The sequence below is a fragment of the Lissotriton helveticus genome, chromosome 11, assembly GCF_964261635.1.
Source record: "Lissotriton helveticus chromosome 11, aLisHel1.1, whole genome shotgun sequence".
Lineage (NCBI taxonomy): Eukaryota > Metazoa > Chordata > Amphibia > Caudata > Salamandridae > Lissotriton > Lissotriton helveticus.
Window position 1 is genome coordinate 526,934,519 of NC_136072.1, and position 21,298 is coordinate 526,955,816.

The following is a 21,298-nucleotide window of genomic DNA, read 5'->3' on the forward strand; positions in this document are numbered from 1 at the left end:
CGCTTACATAACCCATCCAAGGAAAAACCCATTCGAACCAGACAAGGTCCAGTGACATACACTCGGTGAAGTATCTTAAGCTGGAAGAACCTCAAACGAGCAGGAATGGCGACCTCCATGGGCGAGGACAAAGCAGACTGCCGGTCCTCATCATCCAATTCCAGTCCGTCCGCACACCACGCGGCCCTGAGGCGAACCAGCAAGTCAGCTCTGTTATTGATGAGTTTTTTATAAATCAATGAGATCGTGCTGTCGGGCACATGACCATCCAAAATGCGGTCCTCCTGAGGGGAAGACTCAGGAATATCATCACCCGCAGCAAACACAGACAACAGAGCATGACGGATCTGGGCGTACCTAAAGAATTCATTGTCACCAAGCTCATACTCCACTCGCAGCACGTCAAAGGACTTGACAGTGCCCTTCAACCACAGATCGCCCACTCTGCTGATACCAATCATATCCCATTTATCAAAGCCTTTCGTTTTCCACAAATGGCCCAAACATTCCGAATCATACAAAGGGGTGGCCCGAGTGAACCTGCCACACCAACCCAAGGCCGCATTCGCATCACCCCACACTTTCACTGCAATCTTAGTGGGACCGGTCAATGTTCCACGGAGTCCTCCAGAGTACAACGCTCTGCTGAAGGTCCCCCCTGGCAGGATAAATCTATCCATGGAGAACGCCAGGGCAGGGCCTGGTATGTAGGTCGCATGATTAATCGCACTTAACTGGGATGCCCAGTAATAACGTCTGATGTCCGGGAGGGTTATACCGCCATCATACCACGGAAGTGTGAGTTTAGAAAGAGCAATACGGGCACGCCCGTCCCAGACCAGTTGTCTCTGTAGGCTCTCCACTTCACGAAAATAACCCGAGGATATCGGGTCAAAGGAATTCTGAAGCGCATACAAAAATCGAGGCAGAGACATCATTTTGAAAAGCGCCGCTCTACCGAGGGGTGGCAGCGGCAACGTATGCTAGCGAGCCACATCGAGCGTGAGCCGCTGAAGGGGGGTAATAAATTAAGCTCGTAGCACCTAGAGGGGTCCAAGGAAACATAAATCCCCAAGTACCTGAAACCGGTCTCCGTCACGTGAATCGGAAATCTACGCGGCAGTGGAGGGAGATCTCCCGCCAAAAGTAGACGCAGGATTTAGCCCAATTAATAACAAGACCGGAGTTCTTTCCGAAAGAGGTCAGAACATCAAAAAGTACATTCAGGGACTTTTTAGGGGAAGTGAGATATAGGAGGATGTCGTCCGCGTATAGCGAGACTCGATCCTCGAAATCAGGAGACCATCGGATGCCCCGCATAGAAGGTTCCCAACGGAGCCACTCCGCCAAAGGTTCAAGAGCGAGAGCAAAAAGCAAAGGGGACAGCGGACAGCCCTGCCGGGTACCCCGCCCAAGCGTAAAAACGCAAGACACTCTTCGATTAACAACTACCTGGGCCAGGGGACTCTCATAAAGAAGTTTCACCCAGACTATGAAGCCCGGCCCAAACCCGAATTTCGAGAGGGCCGCCCAAAGGTAAGGCCATTCGATAGTGTCGAAGGCCATGGTAGCGTCAAGAGAAGCCAAAATGGCCGGTTCAGCAAGCGTCCCGGCTCTGGCGAGAACTCCGTGGAGTCTGCGCAGATTCAAAGCAGTGTTGCAGCGTGGGATAAAACCGAATTGATCTGGATGGATCAAGTCCCCGATCACAGTTACTAAGCGATTCGCTAATAGTTTAGCCAAAATTTTGGGTTCGGCATTGAGTAAAGAAATAGGTCTGTACGAAGTACAACGATCCCGCGGCTTACCCTCCTTAGGAATGACTACGATAGTAGCGAGTCGTTGGTCCAAGGGGAGGGAGCCAGACTCCAGAGCCTCGAGGAACATATCCCTTAAGTAGGGCGCCATTTTATCAGGTCGCAGCTTGTACAATTCAATGGGCAAACCATTGGGGCCCATCGCCTTACCCAAACGGAGGGAACGAATAGCCACCGCAACTTCATCCACTGAAAGTGGAGCATCCATGAGGTCTCTGTCAGCGTCAGAAAGGCGAGGCAAAGCAATGTCCCGCAACAACAATCGGGAGTCCTCTTTATCCCTATCACAAACAGAGGTGTATACAGTCTCAAAGTGGTCCGCAAAACATTGAACGATCCCAGCTGGATCAGTGACACACTCTCCATCAGGCCGCTCAATCACAGGGACCACACGATTAACCCTCTCTTTCTTGTACAACCACGCAAGCAATTTACCCGCTTTGTCTCCCACATCATACAGTCGTCCCTGCTGCTCCCTATACATCACTTTCGCAGCATCAGTTACCAGAGCCTTGTAGTCAGCTTGTTTCAAAGCAAGGGAGTGCAACGTCATACTGGAGACGCCCAACTGAAGATCGTCCTCCAGAGCGGCTATCTCAGATTCCAATCGCACAACCTCCACATTGGCGGCCTTCTTAGCAGCGACAATCAAGGACAGGGACTGACCACGTATAACAGTTTTAAATGCTTCCCATAGTGAAACAGCAGAAGAAACAGACCCCACATTTTCGTCGAAATAATGCTCAATAGCTTTTACAAGTTCCCAACGGGTCTTGGGGTTGCGAAAGTACCACGGATTAATAGGAGCAACTCTTCCCTCATCGCCTGCCCCGACCTCATACCGGAGCCATAAGGGGGAATGATCGGAAATACCCCTAGGGAGCTGACGGATTTCTCTGATGGAGGAGGATTGGACCGCTGGCATTAAGAAATAGTCCAATCTAGAAAGGCTGCCGTGTGCCCCAGAGTGGAAAGTGTACTGCAACTGTGTAGGGTGTAGTAGTCTCCAGGCGTCCACAAGCCCAAAGGTCTCTAGCAAATCAGTCAACCACATTTGTGCCCTGGGTAGATCTCTGGGAGGGTGACGATCAGAGGAGCCAGAAACAACCGAATTCAAGTCCCCACCCAAAATAAGAAGGCCCTCAGGAAGGTCCAAAAGGACTTTATTCAGATGAGCGTAGGTTAAAGCCTGCAGACCCGGGGGGACATAAACTGAAAGTATGGATAATGTCTTCTCCTCCCACCTACCAGTGAGCACCGCATAGCGCCCCCTGTCGTCAAGTTTCACCTCGTCAACTGCAAAAGGGAGAGAGGACCGAACGAGAATACCAGCCCCCCTGGACCCAGAAGTAAACCCCACATGGGCCCCCAACCGATAACCGCGCCTATTCATTGCCTGACATGCATTGCCTATTAAATGCGTCTCCTGTAGGAGGACAATATCAGGAGAATGACGCCTAAGGAATCGCAAAACAATACTCCGCTTAATTCTGTCCCCTAACCCAATGACATTCCAGGATAACAGTCTCAACTCGCCACCCCCATCCCCGAAAAGTAGACAGAGCAGGACCCACATAGAACCCCATGATCAGTGCAGATGAGAAAAACAATACGATGCCTCGTGAGTAAACAGAAACACACACACACACACACACCACCCCCCAACTTGAACGTGTTACTCCCCCCACCCTGCACCCCTGCGTACGACTAATAAGCCACCCCAACTTGCAGTGTGCCTGTCGCCCCATTACTAAACTAAGCTACGCAAAGAACCCAGAAGGAGGAAGAGTCCCCATTCACCCCCCGCCACCCCCAGGCTGATCTAGGCCTAACAGAAGACCCAAGTCCAGACTCAGCTGAAACAGCAGAAAAGTTCAGACGCCAGGATCCACAGGTAAAATCCTCATTCCGCCACACCCCCGTCGGCGCCTTCGGGGTGCCCAGTATGTTCATCACTTATAGGCAGAGAGTCGAGCCAGTCACTGACATTTTCGGGGCGATCAAAAAAGAATGCACGTTCCCGATATTCAATCCGAAGCCTGGTAGGGAACAACATGGCGTACTTGAGACCCAAGTCCCGCAATCGTTTCTTCACTCCCTGAAATCCAAGTCTTTGTTTCTGGACAAGCGGTGAAAAGTCAGGATAAAAAGAAACGGAGGCATTTTCAAAATTCACTGGGCCCTTGTCCAGTGAGGCCTGCAGAACAGCATCCCGGTCTCTAAAGTGGAACAACCTGGCAATAATGGGCCTCGGGGGAGCACCCGGTTTAGCCTTCCCGCCAGGAACACAATGAGCGCGCTCAACAGCAAAGAACTTGCTGAGTCCAGCGGGAGAAAGATAATTGGTAATCAAGTCCTCTACCAAGAGGTCAACCCCCAGGATCTCGGGATTCTCTGGGACACCAATAAGGCGCACGTTGTTGCGACGGGCCCTGTTTTCGTAGTCCTCGAGACGACGAGCCATCAGGTCATGCTCTAATCAGCGTAATGTCAATGGCCACCGTGTCGATCTTAGAGGCTAGGGCCTCGTACTGATGTCCCATAGAGGCCTGCATGTTGGCAATGGCACCCATGACGTCCTGTAAGGATGGTTCCGAAGACGCTGAAAAGACGGTCTTAGGATTATCCGAAGCGCGGCCCGCAGCGCCAGGCGACCCCTTGACCTGCGAGTAGTGATCCATAATGTTCGTCTGGGTTTGGCCACCACGGAGAGGTGCCTTGGTCTTGCGCTTCTCAAGAGGCGGTCCGGTGCCATATTGGAAAAGGGACCCCCAAGGGGTCCTCGAGACCTGGTGAAAATGTGGCCGGTCATGGAGTGTCCAGACAGTCAACGAGACCAGATCAGATGGTTGTAGGCACAAAAAAGGCTTGGTTGTGGGCAGTCAGTCGGGCCAATACCAAACAGCAAAGTGACTACAGGCCAGCCGAAGGTGGATCAGGGCTACACCTCTGCCGATCAGAGCCGGGAGCAGAAAACGAAACCGAAAGTCAGGAGGGGTCGACCAGAGGGGACCCCCTCAGCCGTTGTTGATCCACTACTCCACGGCCTGCCAAGCAACCGAGCCCCCGGTCCGCCTCGGGGTAGGCCACAAAAAGAAGAGACGATGCAAAAGTGGACCCCAGCGTCCAAATTCGATTTTTCAAAAGGTACGGAGATCAGCAAGGATGTACGAACAAAAGCCCGTCCTCTAAATCAGGATGTAGTCAGGATATCCGTGAAGGGCGGCGCGGGTCCGGGGAGCTCTGTGCTCACGCGACCATCTTGGATTCCGCGAAGCTCCTCCTTATACCACTATTTTAGTATATGGTTTAGCGGGCCACCAAGGCCTATCCATATTTGTGCAACTTATTGTATGTTATATTAAGTTTCTTGTTATGCGCTTGTGCCTCAGACTTCATAAAGAGTTCAGAGGATTGATTTAGAAATAAACACATATATATTTTGAATATATAACCTGTGTGGTGTCCTTTCATTTGGTATTAAAGGGATGGCATATGGTAAAACAGCTGGCTTCACATGCCCTCTTGAGTTAAGCCTAAGACTGCTTTTGTCCATGCTACCACTAGGATAGCTGGTCTATAAGGTTGACTTTACAACCATCACCATAAGGGTTGTTTGGACTGGTGCAAGGCGCTCACTAGAAAAGTGAACATCATATACCAGGCCAACTTCTCACAGGTGGGAGCTGGAAAAGTGCTTAATAGTGCTGAGAAGGTGTGCACCATACATGCCAACAGACCCGATTCAGGGGGAGACGCATGATTTTTAAAGGATAAAATGGCTTTGTTTTAGCTGTCTCCCACCTAAATCTGCCTCAATTTCAATGTTAATCAATGCAAAAAAAATATTTACCCCTATTTTTTTCCCACTAACTCCTTCTTTCCTTATTTAAATGTTGGCATGGATGGTACACCTTCAGGATGTTGTCCCTTCCCTTCCAGGTAGACTCCAAAGTTCACAAACAAAGCCCCACGCAGTGGAAGCTAAACAAAAGTGCTAGATAGCACTGAGAGAGTGCTCCCCCTCCTTTCTTTCCCCTCAAGCACCAGTCAAAGCCTGTGAGATGTTGTCCTCTCCTTTGTTGGATTAAACCCTGTGGAGGTCCCTAGGCGGTTGAAATTTCAGGGCCCCCCCTCCCAAAATGTTTCCTAATACCCAATGCACCAGATTTTTTCACAAACTGACAGCTTCCAGAAGAAGAGCTTTTACGGCACAAACTGTTATGTGAATCTGATGTTCCTGGTTTATGTTTTTTAAGTTGTATTTTAATCCGTTATCCTGAGTACCCTAAAAGTAGTGGGGCCCATAGGCCAGTGTCTACTTCGCCTATTTGGTAATCCGGAACTGGTCTTCTCTCTCCCACACAGACTTTCGATTTCACAAACAAATACTCTTTAATACCACTATGGAATTAACCAAGGCTCAAATGAACTCCCATGGCTGATTTTTTTTTTCAACAATGTGCTTTTTGTAGCTCTAAAGTACTCAGAGCCCCCACTTGTCCAGTAATCAACGTTTGATCTGAAAAGAAGCACAACATACACATTAAACTTGTATGCTTAAGAATTTATCTCCAATATTTTTCATACTTATTTGTCATTTTCTTAATAACAAAAGTCCATCTGGTACAATCCAAGCACAAAAAATATACAAATAAACATATCTACAAATAAACAACAGAAAGGTTAATCAGTACAGGTCACAGCACAAAATAACATACAACTGTGGGAATTTAAAGAAGATTTTTTGGGTGCACCTTAGTGAGTTGTTGCCAATAAGTCCAGACTAACTAACTCTAGTAAATGATCCTCCCCTTAAATAACAATGGGGCTGTACATCCAATGGTATGTTCCCACACTCAACACCATCCAAACAAGTGAAACATTTATTTGATTCCTTTTCAAGTTGAAAGATTCTTTTCAGAATCATAGCCAGTAATTATGTGATTGAGGTGATACTTCCGAAGGGTTCCCATTAGAACATACCAACACGTTTCGACCTCATGTGGTATAGGCATATGCAGCAACTCTTTTTAAGAGGTCATCATCAGGGATAAAGGAAAACGTATTCATTCAAAAAAAAGAAAAAAGGGTATGAGTATAAAATGAGGCATTATTTGGAAAATGTCTAGAAGGAGTCATTTACTAAATCACCATGTGCAGCCCAAAACACGAGTATATCCCTGAAGGGGAATATACCTTTTTATGTATTGGTACCTTACAGGCCCTTATCGTAATACCTAATGAGTAGACCTACATCTAATCAACTGTTTTTGCCCAGGGATTAGTGAACACAAGTATTTTCACTGTGGGGTCATTGAAAAATAATGTCAGCCCAAAGGTTTATATTAGCTAAACACCCAAGGTGAGGTACTCCATTATGTTCGTGAACCGACTCACCAGAGTAAAATAGTATAGGCCCATGCTTAGAGAAACCGACCCTTTCATGGCCATCTCGATATCCACAATACACAGAGTAAAGTGTCTGAAAACAATAAATATAAATATATATAAGGTATTTAGAATTTGCCCCCCCCAAAAAAAAATGTCGGGGAGAGCCGAGTAGAGCGTCACTTACTTTTTGGCCCTCTATGATGCTTAGGAAGTGTGTCCGATCCTTCTTTAATTCAAGGCACTCCGCGGCTCGCAAAATCCAGTATGCGAGTCAACGGACAACGTTGTTATCCTGTGAGACGCCCGCAGGGCACTTCCTGTTCTGGCCCCTTGGCCTCATTTAACTTCATATTCAGCACTACATGCATGCTTGAAGCATATTCCAATGGGAATCAAAAACAAAAGTGTTTCTAATGGTTCTGATGATATCAATACATTTTAAGAACCAAATACATCAGGTTGATTTTCACTCCTCATAAATATGCAACTGCAGGTAACTCTAGATTCATGTTTTGTAGTCAAGATATTCTCTAAATCAAAGATCTGAGGGAAAGTTGCAACTCATATCGTTGTTAAAAGAGAAGATGATACCTATGTTCATACTTAAATATACATGGTAAGAGAAAATACATAGAAAAACTGTGTCATCAAAAAACATATGCTAATTCAGATAATACATTCAGTATATGGTAATGCATATATACTTGAATACATGTAGTTTAAAAGGATACATAGAAAGAAGCTTGTCATTGCAAGGCATTTGCTAATTCAGACAGGTCATTTAGGCCCATTTCTGCAGTGCTTAGCTTCATAATTAGCAGTGACTCTTGTTTATTTATTTTACACATTTGTTAAGCGCACTGTTACCGAAACGGTGTCCTGGCGCTGAATGACCGCTAGAGTGTATGACGGGGTGGGTTAGTGTGTGAATAGCCAAGTTTTCAGGGCCCTTCTAAAGGGCAGCAGGTCTGAGATCTGCCTTAGGGCCAGTGGGAGAGAGTTCCAAGCCCTAGCCGCTCCCAGGGAGAAGCTCCTTCCACCCCAACGGGCCTTCTTGACTTTAGGGACTAAGATCAGCCCTTGGTCAGAGGACCTAAGCGACCTAGTCGGTATGTACCACTGAAAGAGCGCGGTCATGCAGTGAGGGCCCAAACCCTTCAGTGCTTTAAAAACTACACAAAGAGTCTTAAAGCCTATTCTTTTCCGCACTGGTAGCCAATGGAGCTTTACCAGATCTTGTGCTACCGAAGAGAATTTGGAAGTTCCCGTAATCAAACGGGCAGCTGCATTTTGTAGGATTTGTGATTTGTTTAACAGCCCCTGTTGGGCATTTAGAAGCAGGCTGTTACAATAATCTAGACGGGATATTGCCAATCCCGTTACCACGGTCTTTCTGTGTGCGTCAGGGATAAAAGGCAGCACTTTTCGTATGGTTTTCAGGATATAGTGGATAGAAGAATACAGAGCGTTGACTTGAGGCCTGAAGGAGAGAGTGCCGTCCATCAGCAGCCCAAGGTTTTTAACCTTAGTAACTGGAGAGGGGGGTGTCCCCATTTCTTCGGGCCACCATCTTGGGGACCAAAAGTTATCTTTGGCCCCAAATAGCAGAATTTCAGTATTCGCTGAGTTCAATTTAAGACAGTTTTCTGCCATCCAATTACTAACCTCACGCATACAGTCCTTGAACCTGTCCGCTGTGTCATCCACTCCACCCGGTAGCAGAGACACTACGATCTGTGTGTCATCTGCATATGATGTTACATTAAAGCCGAAAGATCTTATGACTGGCGCCAGGGTGGAGACGTACACATTGAAAAGAGTCTGGCTCAAGGACGAACCTTGAGGGACTCCACAAGGGAGTACAAAAGGGGCCGATTCATAGTCTCCCAGAGCCACCACCTGAGTCCTGCTGGCAAGGAAGGCCTGCAAGATCTTAAGGGCCTTTCCCTGGATTCCGCAGGCCCCCAACCGGTCCACCAGCAGCCTGTGGTGGACCGTGTCGAAGGCTGCGGACAGGTCCATCATGATCAGGGCGGCTCTGCCACCTGCGTCCATCACTTGTCTTATATCTTCGGCAGATTTTATCAGAGCTGATTTTGTACTATGCCCTGGCCGGAATCCGTGCTGAGATGAGTCCATACGTTGTGCTTTCCCTAGAAATGCGCTCAACTGGGTGTTTATTAGACCCTCTATGATTTTAGCTGGTAAAGGTAACCTAGCGATGGACCAGTAGTTATTCAAGTCGCCCACATCTAGGTTAGGTTTTTTAAGTAGAGGTAGGAGTGATGCCTATTTCCTGCGCGTAGGGTACTCACCACTTTCCACCATGTTATTGAAAAGTGGAGTGAGTCTTGCTGCTATGATGGATGGGACTGTTTTTAAAATGGTGGCTGGGCAGGGATCACCAGGGGAGCCTAATTTAATCCTCTGAATCCAAATCCTGACCTCCTCCTCGGTGATAGGGGAGAAGTTAAGTAATTTTCCTATATGGCAGTCAGTCTCTGAACTGTCTGGGTTCGTCAGTGGGGGGTTGACCTTAACTAGGTGATCAAGGGAGTAAAAGATCTTCTCGACCTTACCCTGGAAGAATTTGGCCAGGTCTTCACATAATTCCCGACTTGGGGGAATTTCCACTGCTTTGGGAGCTGCAAGAGATGTCACTGTGCGGAATAATTCCTTAGAGGAGTTACTCGCATTCTGAATGCGAGTGGTGAAAAAAGCCTTTTTGGCTGATCGAATCATCTCTTTGTAGACTCCCAACTCTGCATTCAATAGCTTTTTGTCCACCTCCTTATAATGTTTCCGCCAGTTTCTCTCCAGTTTTTTACATTTCACCTTATAGGCTCTGATTTGTTCCGAGAACCATAGAGCTGAAGGACTAGAGCGTGTAGAACGGTAAGTTTTAGGGGGTACTAAATGCATACATGCCGCGTCTAGCCAGTTAGTGTAACTCATAGCCGCCTCCTTGTCTATTTAAGTTGGAGCTATCACCACTAGTTTGTTTCTCTTGACGCAATACAGTGCATTTTAAATCGCCTAACATGTTTTTATTATCAATAAAATATTGCAGCAAAGGTGCCGTCAGATTTCAACTTCGTATCCGTGATTTGTGTTGGCTAATCCGATGTCGGATTTCTTGGTTAGTTTTGCCCACATAGACTTTGCCACATGTACACAAGATGCTATAAATTACATTTGTTGATTTGCAATTGGTGAATTCCTTGTGTTGAATCAAGATGTTATTATACACAAATAAAGTCCCTTCTATTGTGGATGAACAAGCCACAACTGTGGTGCCCCAAAATAGGCGATAAACCCAATATAGTTCTTAAATTTCTTTGAGTACCTGGTAACTCAGTATTAGAGTGAACCAAGTTCTCTGTAAGGTTCTTACTTCTCTTAAGGGCAAATAAAGTCATTTCTTTGAATGGGTTAAGAAAAGATACACTCCTCCAATGATTGCAGATTTTTTTTCACATCTGATGTCACACCGCTAAAAGTAGTTACACAGACGAAATGGTCTGTTGACTGTTTATTTCTTGGTTCTAGTAGGGCCTCTCTTAGTGTATTCCAGGCTCTCTTCATTGACCGGCACAGCAAGCGGTGAGGGTATTGACAGTCTTTCAATTTTGTCATGAGTTTGTTGGCATTATCGAAATAGTCCGATTTCTTTGTACAATTCCTGTGTAAGCGCAAGAATTGGCTGTAAGGCACATTGACTTTAAGGTCTCTTTGGTGTTGACTATTATAGTGAAGAAAAGTGTTCCTATCAGTCTCTCTTGTATAGAGGGTGGTGTAAATTTCCCCTTCCTCATGTTTGATGTTCTGGTCAAGGAATTTGATATGCGCTTTACTCCACTGCGCGGTGACTTTTTTAGTCACCTAATCGATTGTTTAACCATTTAATAAATAGCTGAAAGTTTTCCACATCTCCCCGCCATATCAAGAAAATATCATCAATGAAACGTTTTCTTGTCATGATGTTATCCCTAAATGGGTCATTATTGTATACCCATCTATCTTCATATTGGGCGATAAACATTACCGCAAATTCTAGAGCAAAGGGACATCCCATTACTGTCCCTTTGTCCTGCAGATAAATGTTTATTGAAATGGGGAAAATGATTCCGTAAACAGATCAGTGCCAATTCAACCATGTGGATACATTATGGGGTTTTGATCTCTTTTCTAGGAAACATTACATAGCTTCAAGTCTTGCCTCTTGTGGAATGTTGGTGTATAGGCTTGTTATATCAAGTGTTGAAAGAACGTCTGTTCCAGAATCAAACGTACTCTGATCTATTTTGTTGATTACATCGGTGGTGTCTTTTAAACAGCTAGGCATAGTCAGAATAAGAGGTTTAAAAAACACATCTACATACATAGCCAGAGGTTCCAAAATTGAATTAACCCCCGGAAATAATGGGGTGATCTGGGGGACTTAATGGGTTTTTATTTACTTTTGGTAAAATGTACATTACCGTGGTACGTGGATTCTTATTTATCAAAAAAACATTTTCCTTTTCGGTGATCCACTCTCCAGTTACTCCCTTTTTGATGGAATTACTTATTTCATCTTTGATAGATAAGAAGGGATCACCATCAAGGGTCCAATAGGTGTCATTATCTGAGAGTTGTCTGAGGACTTCATCCTCATAGTATTCTCTGTCCATTATCACAATACCCCCACCCTTGTCTGCTAGTTTGAAATTATTTCAGGGTCAATCTGTAGTCAATTTAAAGCTTCTCGTTCTTCCTTTAAGATGTGGTGTTTAATATAGCTTCTCTTTGTTTCTACAACATCTAGTTCTCTCAGCACAGTTTTCTCAAAAGAAATCACTTCCAATGGTATAAAACTGTTTGGTGGATAGAAAGTTGACCAGTTTCTCAATCGTGAGAAACCACTATTGTAGACATTCTCTTTATCCAAAACGAAAACCTTTAACCGTACACTCCTGAAAAAATGCATAATTTGAAATCATTTGTTCCTTCTCATCCAAAAACCTTTTGGATAAATTATAGATGGGGATTAGTTCTCGTTGCCCCATCTTTATTGGCGTAACAAAAGTTTAAGGGGTCCCCTTGCTATGTACACGGGGGCCCCCTCTCGGATTTAATCTGGAGCGCTCAGGCCTGAGTACTGTGCTGAGGGCGCCCTCTGCAGCTCGGGGTCCCCCACACACCACAGGGGATGGGGGGCCTGTGTTACGCCCCTGCGGCTTGTTCATAATGCTCCTGTTCCTTGTCTGGGGGTCCATGGTCGCCTCGTTCTGCCACGTCCCCGTCCTCTTCCTAAACAAGCATTGAAAATGCAATAGGTCACGCATTTGGTTGAGTTAGAGCTATTAGCGTTGTAAATGACAATGCCTTTTATGTATGTGTTATGGGGTGTATGTATGTGGTGTGTAGTGGAATTATTTGGGTTGGATTTGAAATGTTAGTTGTGGAATTGTGTGGCATTGAATTGTGTGGATTTGTGTAGTGCAATTATGTGGCATGGTGTGCAGTGGAAATATGTGTATAGTAATTATGTGGTATTGAGTACTGGAATTATGTGGAGTGGGATTGTGTTATGGAGTGTAATACTGTGGAATGTTTTTTGTGTTGTGGAGTTTAATTATGTGGTGTGCTGTTGAACAATATAAGTGTCGCACCACCCCCTCTACCACGTCAGCTTACGAGAGCTTAATGTTCACCTTAGAACTATCCCCTACCAACATCTTCTCAGGCCTCCTGGTCTATCGACCGCCTGGAACGATCGGCCAGTTTGTTTCGAATATGACTGATCTAGCTGCCAACTTAGTGATTACATCGGCTAATTTTACAGTGCTGGGCGATTTAAATCTCCACTTAGATGACCCGCTCGACTCAGCAGCTAACAGTCTTCGATTGAATCTTCAAGCTATTGGCCTGGCTCAAAAGGGATTTCTTCCTACTCATACTAAAGGTCATCTATTAGATCATATTTATAGTACCCTCGACAATTTAAATATTGGATCGTCTGTTCCATTGCCTTGGACCGGTCATTATTTGATAACTTTCTCATGGACCACTACCAATTCTCTCCCTTTACAAGACCTAAAAAAATATTGGGGTAGGAAGTGGGCTACACTTACCCTCTCTAAATGGGAAACAGCACTTGTTGAGTCTAAACCTCCAGAGGTCACAAATCCTAATTTAGCCAACACTATTTTTAATAACTGGATTACTAGCTCCCTTAATTTAGTACTCCCGAAAGTACCTTTGCACTCTATAAGGAGGCAAAAAGTAGCCCCCTGGTACACTCCGAGATTAAGAGAAATGAAACTATCTTGTCGCAAACTTGAAAGAGCATGGAGACAAGATCGCTCTCAGATTAGGAAATCTGATTACAGAGCCGCAATTAGGCTATACAAAAAGGAAATGAAATCTGCCCAAGCCCAGTTTTATGATTTAAAGATTAATCTGGCAGCCAATGCTCCCAAAGAAATCTTTAAAATAGCTAAATCTTTGATCTCCCTTCCTCCCGAGCGAATGTCATCAGATGGGGCATTAGCTCGCTGTAATAATCTAGCAACCGTCTTCTTCCAGAAGATTCAGACCATCTACTCTTCCTTTTCCACCGATGAAATTGAATTGGAGGTTGCCACTACAGCTGGCCTAATCACCCCAGCCCCCTGCATGCTGGAAAGTTTCACCCCCTTGGACTCCACCTCCATAAAGGAAATAATTTCTAAAGTTAGATCAGGTTCTCCTAGTGACCCAGCACCCCCCCAGTTTCTTACTCTGGCCATGGATGCCATTCGCCCAGTTCTTCTCGACGTCCTTAACACCTCAATTGCCACGAGCATAGTTCCGACTGGGTGGAAGTGTGCAATGGTCAGGGCTCTTTTTAAAAAAAACACGCTAGATCAAAACAATCTAGCCAACTTCCGCCCTATCTCCCTGTTACCCTGGACGAGTAAACTGCTAGAAAAACATATTAACAACATCCTAGTAGACTACCTAGAGTCCAATAGTCTGCTAAGCGTCTCTCAGACATGGGACTGAGACAGCTTTGCTAGCAGTTACCGAAGAAACAAGAACGGTGCTGGACCCGGGAGGGAAAGCGGCCATCATATTATTAGACCTCAGCGCCGCGTTCGACACGGTTAACCATGCTACCCTATTACATCGCTTGAAGGGCATGGGAGTGTCGGGCGCGGCCCTGGCATGGCTTGTCTCCTTCCTGGACAAACGCTTCTTCCAGGTGTTTGAGGGCGTGGCTGTATCCATCAAACAGCCACTCAAGTGTGGGGTTCCTCAGGGCTCTGCCCTGAGCCCCACACTTTTTAACATCTACATGAGGCCCCTAGCGGAGATAGTTCATCCATTTGGCGTCCGTATTGTCACCTACGCAGACGACACTCAGCTGGTGGTCTCATTAGACCACTCTGAGGGGTCGTCTAACACACTGAGCTCATGCTTAGAAGCAGTGGCCAAATGGATAAAATCTTCTTGCCTCAGATTAAATGGAGAGAAGACGGAGGTCATGTTACTGGGCAGCCCTCCACCTACCAGTCTGACCTGCTTCTGGCCCACTTGTTTGGGCCCCTCCCCCCTCCCTAAATCTGAGATAAAAAGCTTGGGAGTTTGGCTCGATAAATCATTGGATTTTACTTTTCAGGCCACCAAAACTGCATCTGTCTGTTTTGGGCTGATGAGAATGCTCCGGAAGGTACTCCCCATGCTCCCATTCCAGGCGAGGAGAGTCATGATCCAGGCCCTGATACTCTCACGCCTGGATTATGGTAATGCTCTCTATCTGGGAGCCCCGGTGGCAGTGATCAATAAACTCCAGGTCACCCAAAACTGTGCGGCCCGGCTGCTTTTCCAAATTCCTCGCTGGCAGTCGGCCAAAAATGCCTTAAAAAGTTACATTGGCTCCCTGTGGCAGCTAGGGTACAATTTAAGGCTATGTGTCTTGTGCAGAAAGCAATCCGCAGAACTGGTCCAGCCATAATGCACCCTTTAGCTACCCCCTACCTTCCCCTCAGAGCGTTGCGCTCAAGTTCATTGCAAATAGCCACCACGACCAAGATACACAAGGCTCGCTGGGGCGGCCGCTCATTCTCACACAATGCTGCGAGAATATGGAATTCTCTTCCGCTTATCCTTAGAGAAAACAATAACCGGATGGCATTTAGGAGGCTTTTAAAGACCCACCTGTTCAGTAATGCCTGTTAATCATCCTAGCTGGCCGTCTTGGATTTCAGTTAAAGCGCTGCGAGGCCTACGGGTAGTCTGTGTGCTTTATGAACGTAATTTTTCATTTCATTTCATTTCAATTGTGAGACGTGGAACTGTGTGGATGCAGCAAACATGGAACTCTTTCCCCACCAATGACATAATCGGGTTGCCTCTGTATAGTAGTTATTTTAGTACTACTCGCTCTAGCCAACCCCTGCATTTTCCAAGTGTCCACTGTCCCCTAATGAAAACAGCAAAGTTGCTTTTAATAAAAATAAAAAAATATTTCTACATAGCTGCGTTGAAAGGTGGGAAGGTAAGTGAGTGAAAGGATGGCTGGATGGATGAGTGAAATGGTGGATGGGTGAAGGGCTGGATGGATACGTGCATGGATGAATATGTGAAATGATGAATTAATGGATGGCTGAGTGGATGTGTGAAAGGGTCGATGACTGATGAGTAAAAAATTGATTGATTAATGAGTGAAAGGATGGATGATGCCTGAAAGAGTAACCGGAAGGATGGGTGAACGGCTGGAGCAATGGACGGGTTAAATGAGTGGATGAATGGATACTGGATGGATGGGTGAGTGAAAAAATGATGTAAGGGCGTGTGAGTGAAAGAATAAATGAATGAGTGAAAGGGAGGACAGATCGATGGCTGGGTGAAAGGGAGGATGGATGAGTGAAAGTGAGAATGAATGGAAGGATTTGTGAGTGAAAGGGTGGATGGATGTGTGAGTGAAAAGGTGGTTGCAGGCGAGTGAAAAGATGGATGGATACATGCATGGATGAATGAGCAAAATGATTGATGCAAAGTTGTATGAATGAAAGAGGAAGGATGAGTAGATGAGTGAAAGAATGTATGGATGAGTGGGTAGATGAATGGATGGATGTGAGAAAGTATGGATGAGTAAGCGAAAGGATGGATCGATGAGTGAAAGGGTAAATGGATGGATCAATGAGCGAATGGATCGATGACTGACTGGAATGGCGGATGGATGATTGAACTGATGGATGAGTGAAGGAGTGGCTGTAAGGATGGATGAGTGAAAGGGAGAGTAGATGGATGGCTGAGTGAAAGTGTGGATGGATGAGTGGAAGGGTGAATGGAAGGACGAATAAGTGAAAGGGTGGATGGATGAGTTACTAAAAAGATGTATGAGCAAAAAAGGTAAATGGATGGATGGATGGATCAAAGGGTGATGGCTGTGTGAAAGGATGGTTGGCTGAGTGAAAGGATGGATAACTGGGTGAAAGGAAGGGTTTGTGTTATAGATAGGTTTAAAGATAGATGAAGAGGTTTGGATATGGATGGGCGGAAGGTGACAGACTGAATGTTGGATGAAAGACTGAATGGATAACAGAATATATGGATGAAATGGTGGATATCAACAGGTGGATGAATGATGAAAAGATGAATGGGTAGATGTTTGGGTTGAATAGACAAGCAAGCTTTTCTGGGGAGGGTCACAATGACTTGCTTTGCCTGCTTAGTGCCATAAGACCTTTGGTTGAAAGTGGGGTGTATTTTAATTTTCTGGCTACTCCCTTGATCTGAGGAACACCGGCTCACCTTGACTTACATGTATGCAAGATCGAATAGCAGTCTTCAGAGTATTTGAGCAATTCAAGTACTTCAATGAAATCGGGTCTTTGGTTTTGAATTGCCTTATGTTGGAAACATGTGATTGCATAAACTATAGTAATTGTATCTCCTTTTATAGCTTTCTGATCTCAATTGAATGTTTTGGGAATGTTTACAATTTCCTTTGAAAAGTCAGGTCAGTCAGAGTCAACTGTAAATGTATTTATATAGCTCTTACAACTGACAGGGCTGACTGTCTTGCTCTTTCTGCCCTCAGTTAGTTAAACAAGAAATTACCTTCATTGAAACTTGACAATATTGGGAAGTGAGAGTCAATGTGACCTGTCATTGGTCTGTTAGAAATACAATTACAATTGACGTTTTTCTGTGCATTACAAGCAAAACAATACACAAACGTAGCATACAGTGCATTGTAAAGGTCAATGCATTGCAATGCCCATGGTAAAGGGGTGCAGGATAAAGCCCTGCATTGTAATATGTGAAACTCGATAGAGGATACTCCTTTGGGGCAAACTACAAGGTACATCACCGATTCAAAATATGTTAAAATGCAGGTTGTGCAGTACAAGAACCACAAACCTTTGTGTTCATATTTCTTTCCACCTGTAAGGTGGATACATTCCCATATAGTTTTCTACTTTGCTTAAGTCCCTGTGAGGAGTTGTGATTCCTGTGTTTGCTGGTGAGGGCAGTCCTTCTCCTTGAACTGCTAACACCGCTGCCCCTCGCCAGGGCGCTGAGTGAGCTGAGAGGAATCAGCCATGCACTGGCGCATTCCCACAGGGTTAAAGTCCAGGCCCGTTTCACAAGTAACATGTCACACAAACCTATGTTTCCATTTCAAGCGCTTTTTTAAGGACTTACTGACACAAAAGCACATTCAGTGTTTCTTAGCTATCGGTGTCTAGTGTAAATATTCACTCGCTCAACTCCCACTGTCACAAAACTAAAAGCTGTTCACTTGACGACTCACTCACGTACTCACAACACTCACTGACACAAACACTGAGAAAACTGTTACAGGGACAACCCATCAATGTGAGCTACTGATACATCCACTAACACAAGAACACACACCCGCATAATTATTACTTCTAGTGACAAAAGTACACACATACATACATTAACACAGCCAATAACGTACTCAGTGACACAAACAAGCGTTGGCACACACGCTCTTATTGCCTGAGACACTGTCACACACACAAACTAAGTAACAAAAAGCTCTAACTGACCAAACACTGAACGACGGTATCGCAAGGTAGCACTATATAAAACTTTATAAATAAACATGGCTGACACATGCACTATCTGGTGCATATAAGAACATACACATTCACTAGCGCATTAATACAAACACTGTCTGAAACACACACACTTGAAAAACACCGTCTAACACTCACTCTCCCCTTCAAAAACATTTCCTGGCACGCATTTTTTACACATTCTCGAGAACACAAACACTCGCCCACAAAAACTGACTGCGAGTCTCGCCCACAAAAACTGACTGCGAGTCAAGAGAAAAGCTGCAAGGGAGATTTAAAATAAGAAAGCAGCATGCAACCCTGGATATTTTAGGCAAGGCAGTCTCAGGCTCTGTGAAGCAGCATACACTTGGTCGCGGAACACCGGTAGCCTCGAGCCTGCAGCATTACCCCCAGGTCCCTCCGTCCTCGACACCTTCATACTTACAAGTGGAGATGACCATCTCCCGACAGAAAAAAACAAGAGGAATGCTGGGACACTAATACTGCCCCTCCCCCGGGAGTACATAAGCAGTACTTACCCAGCAGACCTCCTGTTCTTTTTTTCTGTCTGTCGACAGTCTGGTTGGTGTGCTGGTGCTGCTCCTGCTGGGCTTGAGTGGCTGTGCTCTTTCTTCACCCCCTGCCCGGCTGCCTGGCTGTGTGGGCGTGGGGTTCCCTGGACTGTCTCCTGGCCTGCCGGGCTTGCTGGGCGACAGTCTCTCTTGGAGCCGGTGTTTCTGATGTGGTCTGCATGCTCCTCCTGGTCCTTTGCGGCTAGGGCTGGAGTTCCCGATGTTACTTCCGGGTCGCAGGTTCGTCTTCCCGAGCCTGGCCGGGGAGGCGTGCCTCGCTGGTTGTGCTCCTGCAGGTGTCCTGGATTTTGCTGTTGGAGTGGGGGCCTTGTTCCTGGGGTTGGCCTCCACTCCGGGTGAGTCCTGCTTGCGGGGTTTTTGTTTCTTTTGGCTTGCACTGCAATTTGGCAAGGTGGTTCAGTTTTTGCTGGTGCTGCAGTCTTTGGAACCGGGCGGCGTGCTCGTGGCCTGTGCATGTTCCCATCCCCGTCTTTCTGTGCCGTTGGCCTTGTGCTGACTTTAGTTCCTGTGGCCTGTTCTTGAGCTGCACTGTGTTTGGGGCGCTATTGTGGCTGGAGCTGCCGTCTTTGGATCCGGAAATATGAGAATGCATCTGCCGCGATCCCGGGCCTGATTTCATTGCCGGTTGTTTGTGTGCGATGTTTGGCTTCACTTTGACTGCTGTGCTGTGTCTTCTGCTTGTTTTGTTGTACTGGCTGCCATGACTCTGTTACGAGTTCGTTGGACTATGGTTCTCTTGGTCTCTCGATTCCTTCCATGTTTTTGTCTCCTTTGCAAGTTCCTTGTTTCTTAGCGGGGTCTGGTGGCGTGATGGACTGATGCATTCACTTTGGGGTCCTTTTTTTTTTTTTTTTGTATTCCCCATATACCAGATTGGGTGTTCTAGCTAGGGCATCTCCTCCTCCCTACATTACGATGCACGAAACCTCGAGGATTATGACCTTTGTAGGGAAGGAGGGCGAAGACCCCGCTCTAGACTTGGCTGTTTGCTATGTCCGCTCCATACCATTTCGACCTTGAAAACCCTTTCTTCGGCAGGAGAACAAGCACCAACAGTACCCAGGTGAAATCATAGGAACACTGTCATCGGTTCCGCCAAGCCACAAGGGCCGCCCAGATCTTATCTTGACTAGAACTATCACAAGCCATATCGGACTCACTCACATAGATAATATATTTCAGGCATTCCGTGAATGTAGGGGCATTCTCTGACTTCCAGGCCTTACAAATTTCACGCCTTGATAGAATAATTATATAAAAGATGAATTTAGTCATCCGATCCTGAAGCTGGTATTCTGCCCCTAACCCAAAAAAAATTATCCTAGAAGAGATCTCAATATTTATGCCTAGTACGTCAGATATGAACTCTCCAATTTTAGTCCAATAGGGTAACAAACTTGGACATTCTGCGAACATGTGTATATCGTCTACTGCAGGGGCCTTACAACGTGGACAGCTATATTCCAGCTTTGTAATTTTAACCAGTTTTTTTGGAGTTATGTAGACTCTGTTTAGGGTGAACAAATGATTGCGCTTTAAGGGGGCAGATTTCACCACTATGTTTAACAATTTAAAGGAGTCTCCCCATAATGCTAACAAGTTATCACATTGCAGGTCGTCTATACCTCCCCAGAGTTTGTTAAGTTCACTCTCTGAGATTTCATCCTTCTCATTTAAGGCCTCTTGCCAAAAGGAAATCTCCTTTTTCCATCTACCCTTTCTCATCACAGATTCAAATTTTGGGTTGGTTGTGAACTCCTATGGAATGGTAGACCACCAGCTAGATAGCTGATAGTATTTGAATCTGGTGAGAGTTCCATTTGTCAACCTGGAGAGTGAATCCCACCCCAGTAGCTGGGAATTATCCGTAAGATCCTGCCATTGCATAATACCGGCTGTTTTAAGAGGAATTGATAATTGGTCTCTGAGACATTCTGGCGTCCCAGGCGAATCCCATATAGGGGCCTGGGGAGTGTAATAGGGAATACCCAGTTTCTTTCTCACAAACACCCAGTTTCTCAGGGCAGTTCCTAGCACCTTTAATCTAACCTTCTTGTAGAATCTTGGATCCCCAAATTTAAACAAAAAGAATTCTTGCCCTAAAGGGGTGCCATGTAATAACGCCTGGAATAGCCGTCCTAAAGAAGATGTATCAGCTTTGTCTGCCATACACCTGAAGTTTTTAAAGTGAAAAGAATGACAATAATACAAAATATCTGGCATGGCAAGTCCTCCAGCTTTCAATTTCCGTCGCAATTTTTTTAAAGAAATTCTGGGCGATTTACAATTCCAGATGAAGGATCCGATTCTTCCCTGTAGTTTGGCAATATCTTTAGGATCAAATGACAAGGGTATTGAATTAAAAAGGAAAGTAACCTTTGGCAAAATAACCATCTTAATTAAATTAACCCTTCCAAAGATGTTTAGTGGT